Below are 15,670 nucleotides of genomic sequence, written 5' to 3'. Positions count from 1 at the left end.
TTCTTACCTAAGATTGAAATTTGTCAATGTCTGCTACTAGGTAGTAATTGTCAAATTTTGATCTTTAGTACACTTAGATGGATTGCATCAGACAGTTTAACAATAATCAATCGACATTTAACATTAAAAGGAAAAAAATGTATAGTTTGATTATTAATAATGGGCATTAAAGGGCGGGCGGTCAAAAAGTGATAACCTAATTATTGCGAGATTATGCCAAGATATAGAAATGTTTAATGAAATCAAGGAAATTAGTATAGGATCAAACGGCATATACGAGTACGTATGCCGTTTCATCATAGTTTTGTATCTTGAATGAACTAGATAATATGTGTTAAGGTAAGAACTTAGCACTGTTAACTACACAGAGTTAATAATTTGTTTAAATTAGAAATTTTGATTTTGACAGTAATATAAGGTAGTCAAAGATAGCCTGAAACAGTTCGTCATCTTCGTTACATAAAGGGACCAACAGTAAATCCGTATTCTGTTTCCAGTGGTTCCACTGGCCCGTGCAGACCGAGGTGAACTCCGGCGAGTTGTTGACCGTGACGCTGATGTCTCGGCCGTACATCGGACCCTCGCGGCCGCTGGGCGTCTACCGCCTCGGGCTGCACGTCGTCGTCAACGACGGCAAACTCATGGTCACCGATTCTCTTGTCGACGAGCGTAACCGCGCTGTTCCGGTAAGTAGATCTTACAATCATAACCATTTTCTTTAATCTCCCACTTGTAAGACGGTGTTCACTATGAAGAGGTCAAGCTCAATCAGAGTTTGCTGAACTGCTCTAGTTTCATCATCTTCGATATTTGTGTTAAACTTTTTGTATTAAATATACATTTAAATTTATGAGACGGGCAAGGTTTTGTTTGTTTTTAGATGCAAATTAATTAAAGCAATGTATATACATAAATAAATAAAATAGCCCATATCATAATGCTGTAACTAGTTTGAAAGATTTGTTTAAGAAGGTTCACTTGTACAAGGTATTTCGTAAGTCCGGGTCAGTTGTATTTTCTGTTTTGTCTGTTGTAAAGTTGTATATAAATTTTGAATATAAATTACTACTCGGACTTTTTGTGACAAGGATCGACAGAAAAACACCCTTTAAAAATTAATGTTGTTCCGAGAATGGAAATCGAACTGTTACTGTTAAATTCTACAACGTCGAATCTAATTTGGTTTTTAAAGCAATATAATATCAAAATATCGATGTACAAATTTATTTCCAATACAGTACTCCAACCAAGACGTTTCAAAATCATAAATGAATAGGCGTATTAAAGTTATCGTCGTATTGGTAAAAGACTTATTTGACGAAAACTTTAGTTCGCGCGACGCGAGATTTATCAGGCAATATATCTTCATGAGAAGATGAATTGAGAGACATATAATCTATCAGTGGTTCGTTTTTTTCATTCGTTCAATGTTGAGAATAGTGCCGTGAATAAAATATCATCCATCAAGATTGAATGCCAGCAGGGAATTCGTTCATAAGAGCTGAATTATTCTTGTGTATTGAGAGAATATGAAGAGTTTGTGGGATGCATCATGTTAGTTAGAAAATTGCTCATATTTGGATGTATTTTTTTATATAAAGTGATACATAAACGCTCTATTTTCTTAAAATTAAAATTCGTTTTGAAAGACTTTTTTAACAAATTGGTAGGGTATTCCATAGTTCCAACTATAACCTACATTCATTTTTAAAACTAACAGGAACATACAAAACACTAATTTAGTTTTTGATGTAAAAATCTGTAACCATTACGTCAAGAATAGATCTTTTGTACTGAAATCCTTGGATTCCGAATAGTTGGTCTGGGAACGAAAGCCCCCGGATTCCGCAAATTCCGATGTCCGGAAGACGACAAGACCGCACTACCATTCCAAATATAACAAACAAAAGATTAGAATTGTTCCTTTTGTTCGCTATATTTCCCGGGATCCTTTATAAATAGTTAATTAAAGTTTGTTGAAACATGTAAATGACTACCGAGCGAGCCGGTGTCATGAAAAGTGAATAGTGTGCGCGCAACAAGTAGGGAAATTGTGTGAGTGGAAAATTTGTCATTTTAAACTCATCAACTTACAGCGGTTTTCCGTCTGCGGTTCGCAACCACCCATTATTGTGTCGCATTAAACTCAGCAGTTGTGTAATTGGTACTGTTAAATTTCGCATTACTTAGAAATTGTTATAACGATTTACGAGATTTATAGATTTTTAAAATGTATTTAACGAACAAAACGAACTTGTAGTATTGGGGCAACTATTTGGCCACGACATTTTGAAAAATTAGTTTGGAACCAGGACCGCGAGTATATTTTCCAAATTTTCATCATAATATATCCCTATAAATATTCGCATTATAGTCTTTCCAATAATGACAAAAATATGTATTTTCATTACTTATCAAATGTTATTGGTTTGTTTGGTTTGTTTGATCGGTGTTTTTTTGGTAAATTATTTAGTTCAATTCTCTGTCAGAGATTTATTACAAAACAAATGAAGCAGTTCTATTTTTCATCAAAATCGGCCTCGTAACTTCGTTCAGAATTTTTGCTAATCCATATAGTTTCGGACTTTGCCATCTAGACCACTTAAAAACAAACCTGTTAAAATTTGATAGAAAAATATTACCAAAAATAACCAGTAACCATAATATAAGGCCACATAAGTGGCTATTTAACTAAAGCATGCTCAGAGGGAATGGGTAACTGCAATTAATTGAAAAATATAAGCAATATTATTATAACGAACGTTCCAAAGTACAACAATATTATTTCATAAGAACTCACAGGATTCACTGAAATACAATTCACAACTGAATTTGTTATCCATTACGAGGTAGCTGGACTCCAAATTTTATTAATGATAGACTTGGGTCGAAACGAGTAGATTTATCTCAGAAACTACTGGATAGCTTTTCATTTTTTTCACAGGTAATTAGAATACTATAATAGATTTACGTACCAAATCTCATTCCATTATGTGGAAAGATAAAGGAGTTAAAAGCTAGGAGTTAAAACACGCTGAAACGTTTCGTATAGTTTACAGATCGGCTAGTTACAAAGGAAAATTTGTCCAAATCACTGCCGTGCATTTACTCGCAAATAAAAATTGCCAATCAATATATTGCAAATCAATAATTACATCAGTACACGGTAGTTAAGGTACGATGTCGCGTTCACTAACTAGCGGTGGTGTTTCCAGATTCGAACCTCAAAAGGTTCAAACACTTTTAAATGACAAAATTTAAACTATACCCATGGTATGCAATACGGTTAGTGGATATCGCGGGTCATAGATTAGTAAAGATGACTCACTCCTAACAAGAAAACGTTTTATACAATGTTATGAGATGAATTGCTTAATAGTTTGTTTGTACGGGATGATGTGTTCGCTCAGCGAAAAAAAACCCACTTTAAATTTAAAAAAAAGAAAAAGAAAACGTAACCAGTTTTGACAATTGAAATAGTTGCGGAAAAAAGTTTTGCCACATCTCCGTGCTAAAATGTCCCTAAAATATTTGAAATAATTATTTATATATTATATAAATTACGCAGTATTAGTTAATTATTAATAATTTTTCTCTAAAAATGTATTTATTTCTCAAGAATTCAAAAAAAGAACTTACAAATAAGCCGTTAGTGGCTTCATTCAATTTCAAGGCGGCGATCTTTACTAATCTATGTCACGGGTACATAATTTTTTCATAATGGTGTTTTCATTCGTGACTACAGCAAGCAATAATTATTTTCTAAAATTATCAATATATACATTAAGATTAAATTCCTTTCTACATGGTGGGGCTTCTTCACACGCCCTACCCCTGTTAACCCCTCCTTACCCCGAAATGCCGACATCGTAAACACCGCCTTGGCTTTGTTCTCGCGAAAGTCAAGTTCGTATTATACAATACAGAAATGTCGGTTTGTTATTTTATATCTGATCCAATAGAACAGTATTGCTCATTAATATCATTGTTATTACTTGATCTAAGTATTTATCATACCAGTTGCATGAATTGCAAGAATTGCAGTTGAATGCATAATCCCTGAAAAATGTATGAATATTTTTCAGGGTCGTATTCAAAGTACTGTCCTATCCTATCCTATTTAGAAATATATTTTATTGTGGTAATATATTTACCATTATTAATTTTTCATTTATTTTTTTTATTTTTCAGGTGTTTTCATTATTTTTTCAGGTCATATGTCAAGCTTTTCAGTAACAGGTATTTTGTATTCGTATACTTCGACTTTGGTAGATATTATTTAATTAAAACTCATACTCCCACTTTAAAAACATAAAAAGTAAAATGGAAGCCATTTCACAATGGAGTCAAATAATAAATAATTAGTGATTTGTCGATAAAATTAACTTTATTTCATCCCATTAATAGGTCCGACACCAGTTACCAAACATTATGTGTATAGCACATGTTATTGCACATGTTAATAGCACATAAACCAACATCAAGGTAGGGTAAACTTCACTGCTTAGGAACTATCTACCAACATTGGGGTTTCACCGAAATTCTCCGAATGTCTCAAAGGTTTCCGTTACCTTTGTGGCCGTATCACGTCATGTTGACTCCCTTACATTTAGCTTCATGTTTGCGTAATAAGCTAGTAGACACAGGAGCTTGATATAACACAAGTAGATATGTATACAATTGACTGTATGCTGCATACGATCTTCGTATTGATTTTAGGGTGATAACAACCTACATACGATATAATGTCGCATCGTAACACGTTGCGACGTCGTGCCGGGAATTTTGCAAAAAATATCAAATAAATACATAGTCCATCGGTTTTTTCAACAAGTATTATGAAACTTTGATTTTTAACATGTACATCAGGAATTTCCACTGCACCACGTTTTGTCGCGGCACGTCATTATAACGTCTCACGCTGGGACGTCGTATCGTATATACGTTTAAGCCCTTCGGCATTACGGATCTTGTCTAGCTGTGGTTCAATTTCCGCCAGGTGACTATTTAGATACCTCAATGATAAGATATCTAATCTGTGTGTGGGTGTTTGTTTACTTGTCTGTGTGCGTTCATGACACCCAATATCGTTATGGGCACAATAAAGGGCCGTTATAGTAGACATATTATGTTGCATATATGTACAAACATTGTACGTAATATACGGTCCGTAGCACAACAATATCATGTTTCAATGTGACAAATTATTGTATAGATTTGGACTAACACGACACATTCAAACACAGAACAGGATGCGTTCACGCCTGTAAAAATACTTATATATATGCTTAAATTTATTTAAATATTAAATTCTCAAGTAATCTGTTAATACTTAGTGAGTTCTCTTAAATATACTTTGAAACAAACATGATAAGTATCTAGCCAGGAAATAAACCGAGTATAAGTAGGAATTTTATTTCTAAAAAAAGATAAAAGCTCTTGTAAATGATCTTTAAGAAGAGATTACAGCAAGAACGTAAGCTCAAAGAGATTTTAGTTTTATACAGTAAAATCTTTTCACATAATCTATATTCACAAATCTTTTTATAAAATTTTCCTCTTTTCTGATCCTCCGTAATTAATGTTGTAATTTACAATTTCATGTTGTAATTTACAGATTGTTATTGAATATCTTAATATTATTATTAGACGTAAAAACCACAATGCGGCCAGGAGACCAGGACACAAGAAATGTATGAAATGAAATGAAATATATTTATTTTGTATAGGCCAACGGCGGGACTTACAATTACACTACCATCATTTTACATATAATTAAAAAGTCTTGTCTATGTCTTTGTAACTACACATCCTTGAAGGTGGTAGAACCCTTTGTGGTTCGACTCCGGCGGCATCACCGCCACACCTATTTCTACCTAATAACAGCAGTGTTAGGCGCTCCTGTGTTCCGGTTTGAAGGGCGTGGTAAGGGAGACAAACTTTTCCGAGGCGTTCCAGTTTTTTTTTTTTATAATATAAGAGTAGTAGACGAGCATGGAGTCCACCTTATGGTAAGTGGCCACTGCCGCCCATGGACATCTGTAATCAACCCCAGATAGGATTAGATATTCCTACCTAAGGTCGGCCACAGATGCGCCACTACCCCTGAGAACTGAGCTGGAACGCCTCAGAAAAGTCTGTCTCCCTTACCACACCCTTCGAACCGGAACACAGCAGCGCCTAACACTGCTGTTATTAGGTAGAAATAGGTGTGGCGGTGGTGCCGCCGGAGTCGAACTACAAAGGGTTCTACCACCTTCAAAAGTATGTCTCCTTTATCCTTTTCAACCGAAACTCAACAGCTCATAACACTGCTATTGTTACGCATAAAAAGGTATGACGGTGGTGCATCCACCACGTGGACTTCTAAAGTGAAAGCACAAGGGACTGTGCCACCAGCAAAACTCGCCCTTTTAAAGTGGCATCTAATGGAAAACAGTAAGCCTGTAGCTATACTCTCCTACAAATAGATTATAATTACCCAGCTAAATGGATCCTCAGATTCCCAATCGCGTCTCTAAAGTGCTACATTAACTCCCATTTAGCTGTGGTTAGTAGCCATTTGCATTTCAGATCCATTAGGGGCATCACTCACGAGCAGTGCACTAAGTAGGGATGGTCAAGAGAAAATCCATCGAAAATCCATTAACAGCACTTTCGTATTTCATAGAACTACTTAAATATAATTACTTTATTAAAAGGCTATCTTTATATCTGTTTTAAACAACAATGAGCTTTTTTGGATTAACATGAACCTTGTAGAGAAATAATTAACAGTACGATTGCTCAACTGTAATATTTATTCTTGTCTCATTTTCTACTTAGCCAGCGACTGGAACATATATAGTGAAGATTTCCCTCATATGAAGGAAATCTACTAATTAAACATTTTATAAATAGATGAGTAAGTCAATAATGAGTTAATGATGTTGAATCTCGATAAACTCATTATAATAGCATTAAATATTTCGCTTAATGGTACGTTCATACTTACTTTGATTCTTCGTCTGCATAAAAGTAGAGCTGATTGCTATTAGGTTTAATATTACCATAGTCTTGTTTCTGTGTTACTTAAGTCCCTAAAGCTTATACCGGTTTGTCTGAAGTTTAGAGCACAATAGAGTTTACCACACAATGATAAGATATGACCAGTACCCTTACCAGGAGTTTTTACGTTTCGACCAGTATGACTGTTTTGGTATTTGTTTACGTATTTGCCCATACAAATTCCAATCAGCGCCCCTAGCGGATTGTGTCAGAACTAGGAAATCCTATGGGCCAATACGTAAGCAAATATCAAAACAGTCATATTTGTCGAAACGTAAAAACTCCTGGTAAGGGTACAGTAGTGCTCCCGCAGTCATAGAATAGGGAAACGTGGTACACGTTTAAGCGTGTAGGTATTTTTATAAGATTGAAATAGTAAACGATCATGGAATTTACCTAATTCTAATTGGTCACTGTCCCCCAAAGATATAGATACATACATACATAGAAATACATAGTAGTACATAGAAATGAGGTACTAACGAAGCTAGGTGCGTTTGCTAGTTGATATCCCTGAGGATAAAGATAATGGCCTAATATTTAAGTCAGCTGGCATCCACACTTTTTAACTGGAACCAACAGGATATTCCACTTTCACGGTTTTGCTATGAAATATTATTAAATAAGGTATAGTTAAGTCAACGTTATCAAAACGATGTTGTCGAGCCTCGGAAAGCTCTTACCCTCAGCGATATTCCATTTTTTTTATTTATTTATTTTTTTTATTATATAGGAGTAGCAGACGAGCATGCAATCCACCTGATGGTTAATGGCTACTGCCGCCCATGGACATTTGTAATCAACCCCAGATAGGATTAGATATTCCTACCTAAGGTCGGCCACAGATGCGCCGCTACCCCTGAGGACTAAGCTGGAACGCCTCCGAAAAGTCTGTCTCCCTTACCACATCCTTCAAACCGGAACACAGCAGCGCCTAACACTGCTGTTATTAGGTAGAAATAGGTGTGGCGGTGGTGCCGCCGGAGTGGCACCGCAAAGGATTCTACCACCTTTAAAAGAACAAAGTACAGATTTAGAACAAAGACAAAATAAATATTACTTTTAGATTGGCCGAATAATGTTTACAAGATAAATTGGATCGTGATTTAGTTTTATTCTCTCCGGACGTCGATTACAGAATCGACACATATTTGTACACGACAGCTGTGCTCGTGATTTTTTTTGCGTATGAAAATGTTTTTACATTTTAGTGCACAATGCTTATGCTACGTCACGAGGCTTTTTCCACATATTAACATTGATTACGTATCAATGATATAGTAAACTAGCAGAACCCGCGGCTTTGCCCGCGTAAATAAATTTGATATGACATACAAACAACTGTAATCGTAAATTTGTACCTTTAACAATTTTAACGATAAAGTAGCATTAATATTTAATTAATAAAAGCTTTTTTTTCGTCACTGTGTACCTAAATTGGTCAAGGTTTCTTCAGAAACATACACTAAAACTCTAATTAGTGGACTGTAATGAAACTTTATTTAAAATATAAGTTTCATGTAGGATACAATATTTATTATTTACAGTATTCCATAGGAACCGTCCATCTATGGGGCCTTACATACAGTGGTTCTTTCAAGGATCTCTGACTGTGCGATTGTTGTATTGTATAAATGATATGCCATCAAAAACACTGCTTGTAAAAAAATCCAAGCCTCGCCATTCAGCTCTTCCACCGTAAAAAGTCGCGAGATCCATGAAATCCAAGTCGGTTGGTTCATACAGACTCTACTTAAGAGACCTTCTGTTTTAAGGTATTATCTCACTATCTAACCTAACAACATCTCATGGGACCATATCAATATTAAAAATATTTTATGTTTCAAATAAATAGATTGGATTTGGCAATCGTACTAAACGAACTAATTTAATTTAATATACATATTGTAACTGGCAAGTTGAGGAGCTGTATTTTTTATCTGTGAGCGGTGAGGCATAGCGGTGAGGAGAGGCGCGGTGCGCTTTTGAATTTGATGTTTTGTTGTTTTCTTATATTCTCTTTCAGTGTAAAACAAAAGGAAGTAATAAAGAACTTTGTCTGGATTAATAATTGTTTATATTATATTCAGAAGTGGTATAAAGTGCTCACAATGAAGAGAGTAAAGATATAAAAAGGATATTATGCCAGATGAGAGAAAATAAATTATTCCAACTGATGTCGGAACATTAAAGTCGTAATTTGTAAGCATTATTATCGATGATGGTGATGATGAGGATGATCGTAGATGATGATGGCGATGATGATGGCAATTAATGAGAAGTACCGGCTGATGTGAAATAGAAGGCCCAGTAGGTGAAGTCGTACCTGAGTAAATGCTTTCGGTGCAATAACCTGCTTCAAGTGGGACTCTGTAAGTCATTTTTCTTATAAAATGAGCAGCAAGAGGAGCAGAATTCATTAACCAGATAAGTATGACGTGTCGTAACAGCTGTTAATACACTTGGGGTAAGGCTTTGATATGCTGGTGAGAAGTTTTATTTTACATTGAATAAGGGAGCTGACTGCTTGCATACGATAATTATTATTAATTAGTAGCTTACGAATTTTGAAGTAGAATGCAGCAGGCGTTACATTGGAAGTCCTTCTGAGGTTACAGATGTCCGGCCTACGGTGACTAACTTCTATAAGCTAACTTGTCCGTCTTATCTAGATTTGTTATGACAAAAATAGTTGTGTTACTACATGTGTGTACTATGTGTGTTGTGTACTGATGTATGCCTTGAATTGTTTACTTACACAAGTTTAATAGTCTTTTTTATAAGATGTTAGTTGCAGTATTTAAAATAAAACTTGTTGTTAACAATTAATGATGCTTGTTGTAATGTTATAAAGCCCAGGCCGCTCAACTAATATTATGAGGATGGGCAACTGTGAAAGTCTTTTATACTGTAGTTGTGTTTATTTCTCTACAGGAGCTTCATACACGGACGTGTGACTTGTAACAGTTATAACATATCAAGATGACCATGATGTGGAGTATAGTCAGACGCTTAAGACTTGTGTTATACCGTTGGCAACAAAGACTGGGTTGTAGAAGAGGAAATGGAAGTAGCGATGGTGCTGTTGGTAGCACTCTTTGAGCGGTTCCTGAACAACACCACATTATGCATGTTTAACGCAAGTTAAGTTTTCTAGAATTTTGTATGGATCTGGTAAATAATCTTCTTTATGATGTATGAGCGTGGAGCAGCAGCATATTCTCTATTAATTTAGAAATTTGAGAGAGACATGATACATTACTGAGACATCTCCAACAAAATATTATAATTCAATCTGAGGTTAAAGGTTAAAGAGACAGTCATAGGTACTTAATATGACTACTTACATTTTGAGTTTTAAGAAATTATTATTTTACACAAATAACTTCATTAATATTATAGAGTGCGAAGTCAGAGACATAAGTAGTGGTAGCCTATTGGTTTGAGATTCGGGTTCTCAATCTGTTATGAGGTGTGAGGTTCAATCCCAGATACAGACCTTTGACTTTTTAAACTTATGGGCGTTTTAGAGTTTATTTGCCTTCTATTAACAGTTAAGGAGTAAATTAAATTGATACTACATATAAAGGACCCTTGAGATTATTAGTTTTACACATATACAAGTGTACTTTATGGTCGCTCACTGAGAATAAATCATAGTGTTAGAGTTATAGTGGTTAAGTATTATTGTGTGCCTAATGCAGGGTAAGCTTTTTAATAATTGAGGAGTACCGGTTAAGCATTTATGTTATGAGTAGCGCTTATTCAACATTATTGATATAAACTTTTCTGATTGAGCATGGTGGGTTACAGTTGCAGGAGAGCTTGATTACTAAAGAGGAGAGCTAGATTACTAGAGAGGAGAGCTAGATTACTAAAGTCATAATGGTTTAATAGGAAATGTCCTTGTGTGTCCTTTAATGAACATAGAAAGTAACTCACTGACGGTAGATGCCTACTATAAGTATGCTCACAATTAATTGTGAGAAATGAGATTATATGAGGTACGTGAATGCAGCGAGTAGTGGTACTTAAAATAATAAACTCTGTTATTTAGCTTATAGCTCTTTCGCTCTATGGTTGCTGGTTAAGTGTTAGTGGTTAAGCTAGACTGGTTAAGTATAGCGGGAGAATATTGACGAGATATAGAAATAAAGCTAGGTGCTCATTAAGTGACTAACGTTAGATAATAGTAACTAGCGATCGAGTCATAATAGCTTAACATTTTAACTTAACATTTTATTGTCTGTGTCGTTTATAAACAATATTATTGTCTTGTTAATTTTTGGGTTGAATTGAGGTAATAGATATCAGAGATGAATAACTTCAGTTATCTTTGTTGGTATTATGCAAAAACAAGAGGAACTGTCGGTCTATTGAGAAGCGCACCATTCTCGATCCTCGGTTCCGTAAATGCGGTGGTGAGATGAGCTGAGTGAGATGAGTATTGTTAGTGCGAAAATGTGATGAGACGCTGAAGTAGTGTTAGTTGTCATATAAAGAAAATATCCTTGTTGCTGCAAACCCTATGTTACTTATCAGAGTTGTAAACATAAGATGAGCCATTATAGCCGACATCGTATGAAATATTTTAATTTATTTGGGGTGTTCAATGAACCATATTTAATCTTTTAGATTTTGATGGATTCGGTTTAAGTTTTAAAAAGTATTTTGTTAATTCATTGAAGAAAGCAAATTTAATTTAGTTTTCTTGTGGTGGGAATTCTAATACACATAGTCTAAAATAGCATTTTTGTAGTCAAGATACCCTTATAGTAGCCAGATAAGGAACACACTTGCTCTCTGAGATTTCTTATTACAGATATCTTTGGCAAATAAAGATTGGGGTGTCGCCTGCTAGATGAAGTGTTGCGCTGGGAGTCGAGTAGAGAATGGATGTGAACAACCTTAACTCAAGCAGGTAGCGCCCTGAGGAGAGTCCTGAGTGGTTGAAAAGTGAATTAATACGGACTAAAGAAAGACGGAGAATAAGATGCTTCACTCGAGTACGAATGAGAGGTCAGAACGCGTCGGAGAAGAGGATACTGACATGCTTGAAAAGTTTTTGTGGCCAAGGACAGTGGAGCCTAGATTGAGTGGTACCTATGCACACTGGGTAGAGAAATAATTTGCGTGGTCAAAGGCTATTTGAAAATATGTAATTCATCAGAAGTAGATCTATCATATGGAAATGGATGGAACTATTACCAGAGCAAAGAGATGAGAAGTAGTAACAGAGGTGAGGTGAGGTGAGGCGTCAATTGCGGCGCAATTGTTCCAGGATGGCCGACTGTAACTGGCAAGTTGAGGAGCTGTATTTTTTATCTGTGAGCGGTGAGGCATAGCGGTGAGGAGAGGCGCGGTGCGCTTTTGAATTTGATGTTTTGTTGTTTTCTTATATTCTCTTTCAGTGTAAAACAAAAGGAAGTAATAAAGAACTTTGTCTGGATTAATAATTGTTTATATTATAATATACTTGTGATATACATTGTTTTTTTTATAATATAGAGGAAGCAGACTAAGCTGGAACGCCTCGGAAAAGTATATTTTCCTTACCGCACTCTTGAAACTAGAACATAGCAGCGCTTAAGACGCAAAAATTGATCTAGCGGTGGTGCTGCTGGAAGCGGTGATACCACAAACAGTTCACATTGTGTTTTAATCGCATCATATCGCAGCACACGATTAACATTACTACGATTGCCAAGTCCAATCTATTTATTTGAAACATAAAATATTTTTAATATTGATATGGTCCCATGAGATGTTGTTAGGTTAGATAGTGAGATAATACCTTAAAACAGAAGGTCTCTTAAGTAGAGTCTGTATGAACCAACCGACTTGGATTTCATGGATCTCGCGACTTTTTACGGTGGAAGAGCTGAATGGCGAGGCTTGGATTTTTTTACAAGCAGTGTTTTTGATGGCATCTCATTCCTTTTTGTAGGTATGCCCAATTTTTTTTCTTTCCGGGACCTTCTATTACTTGAATGTCAACAACAGATATTTTTAAAGCGCCCTCACTGTCTTACGAGAATGAGCGTTCTTTTTTGTAGGTAATATTTGTAGTTATTGTAAGAATTATTATTTGAAGAGTATATTAATAAAACATATTTTCCGCTAGACCACGTTTTTATTCATTTCTATTTTAATCTTGAGTCACCGAACAATATCATTTTATACACAACCAGTAATATAGATTACAATTTATATTAAAAAGGTTCTTACAATACGCCCCCTTGATCTATATTACCCACCTATAACAAAACTCTACATAAATACTACCAAACATAACTCTTTCGTGGAACTGGCTAAATAGTTGAATCTCCCCACTAAACTCTGACACGGTAGACTACTGTTACTATCTGAATTACCTTTTGTTTATTTCAAATCAACCTCCATTGAAGTTGATACGGACTTACAAACGGACATACCAAAGGCTTGCAATAATTTTAAAATACATTGTTTTTGGTCTCAAATAATCACTCAGTCATCTATAAGCATGCTATCACGCGGCGGTCCAACAAGAATTCAAGTTTGATTTTATTTTAGCACAAATTACGATCAGGCCTACACTCAGGCCGTTACAGGACCACTCTCTGAAATTAAATCACATGTTAAAAAGTTGTAAAATTCAGTTTATTTTCTCTCTCTAACATGATAACGCCTATTACTATCATTACTTATATCAACAGATTCACGTTCCATTACTTCAGACTCGCTTACATCCGTCATAGCATTAGTCACATTACTTACTTTACTTGTATCTGTAACCGCAGGCACACATACACCGATATCACCTGTAACACCCGCATCAGTCATGCACTCTTTTCATTCATCACCACTTTCATTCGAACATGACAATAAATTAAATCGAAAAAGTTAATATTTTGACAACTGGAATTACTCCCGTTATCCTCAGGAAAAACATCGTCTAAAAACTTAACAACTCGACTGATTGTGATTTCACGTGTCTTCGTATTAAATAATCGATATCTTCTTATGAATATCCGACAAAAAACATTGGTTTTGACTTTGCATCCAATTTTCGTCTTTTCTGTTTGGTATAAGAGTATACGCTGCACATCCAAATAAGCATAAATAGGTAACATCTACTCGTTTCCCAGACCATTTTTGAAGTGGCACGCAGTCTTTCACTGCCTTTCGTCGGACTCCGGTTTTTGATATAAATCACAGTATTTAACGCTCTTGCTCAAATTCGCTGCAATTTATAATAGACTTCTCGATTTTTCGATAATAGTTCTGTTAGCTCTTTCAACCATACCATTCTGTTTGGTGGTATATACTATATATCGCCTTCTGATGTAGAATTTCATTTGTTGACAAAAAAATATCGTAAGCTCTAGTACAAAACTTCGTTCCACCATCTGATCTCATACACTTGTTCGACTTACTAGTTGCCTTTTCAACGCGAACTTTATATTTTTTAAATTTCGTAAAGTCTCACTCTTATGTTTGAGAAAATTAACATGCGTCATTCGAGTATATTCGTCGATAAATAATAACATGTACCTTGAACCGTTGAATGAAGTAGCTTCCATGGGACCACATAAACCTGTATGTACGATCTCCAGTATATCGTTCGCTCCCGTTCAAAGTTTTGGAAATGGTTTCTTACTAGTCGACATATCCGTCGTAATGTTCACATCATCAAGACGAGTCACAATATTCTTTAAAATTCGCATATATTCCGGATTAGTACGGGCTAGTCTTCTATGCCAATATTTATTTGACATTGTCAAATTACATATCGGTGATTTGACAAATTGTTTAAATTTATGTATACCATGTACGTTGTGGCCAGTTGCGATGATATTATCCATAGAGTTACTAATAGTGAAACTGTTTTTCCGGAAATTAACAGTAAATCCTTTTTCAGTAAGTTTACTCACCAATAACGAAATCATACTTAAATTATTAGTCTATATTTGTCTTCTGCATTCAACCTGTAGTTATTTTTTAAATTATTACTTGCAAAGTATATTAATAATACATATATTCAGCTAGACCATATTTTTCACCGAATAATATTGAAAAGTGCATTAGCGAAAAGTGCTGAAAGGGGTTACGAGGCCGATTTTGATAAAAACTATAACTGCATCATTAGTTTTTAAAATATCTTTTTCCTTAGCCGGGAATCGAACGAGTTCAGTTTTAAAAAAATACACCCTCTATATTATTCCACTATATGATAGTGTTGCTTATAAGGATAAAATTCTGGAAAGTAATGTTATGTGACAAATTAAAGTAAAAAGAAAATTTTGAAGAAAATACATATATTTTCATACCTTGGTATACTAATCCTTAAGGATTATACGTAACATATGACTTATAATTCTTTAGGACTATACATAAGTCATAAAATTGAAGAATTTGTTGGTTAATCAACTAATTCTTCGATGTTATGGCCATGACTTACGCCATGGCAACTAAGTTCCCGCCGAGGATTTATTTTTTAATAAAAATAGATAACTGATTCATTAGTAAATTCTTATTTTTCCTCGTTTACAACTTCGTAATAACGTTGAATATGATTTTCAATATCTCTTTGTTAAGTAATCACTCGGATTTGACTCGAAAAAGTCATTCTCGCAAATTGACA

At 35.0% G+C, this 15,670-nt stretch overlaps 1 long non-coding RNA gene across 1 annotated transcript; it reads left to right on the top strand.

Annotated features, from left to right (window-relative positions):
• Positions 1–9,415: 9,415 nt before the first annotated feature.
• LOC140743686 (uncharacterized) lies at positions 9,416–12,503 on the top strand. The gene is made up of 2 exons (XR_012102490.1): positions 9,416–11,051; positions 11,870–12,503. It is a non-coding gene; the product is annotated as an uncharacterized LOC140743686 (long non-coding RNA).
• The last annotated feature ends 3,167 nt before the right edge of the window (positions 12,504–15,670 follow it).

Source organism: Epargyreus clarus, unplaced genomic scaffold (assembly GCF_041222505.1).
Source record: "Epargyreus clarus isolate Ecla_fem2 unplaced genomic scaffold, WU_Ecla_fem_2.2 ptg000007l, whole genome shotgun sequence".
Classification (NCBI taxonomy): domain Eukaryota; kingdom Metazoa; phylum Arthropoda; class Insecta; order Lepidoptera; family Hesperiidae; genus Epargyreus; species Epargyreus clarus.
Note: the sequence above shows the minus strand (reverse complement) of the source record. Positions and strands in the feature narration are given on the sequence as shown.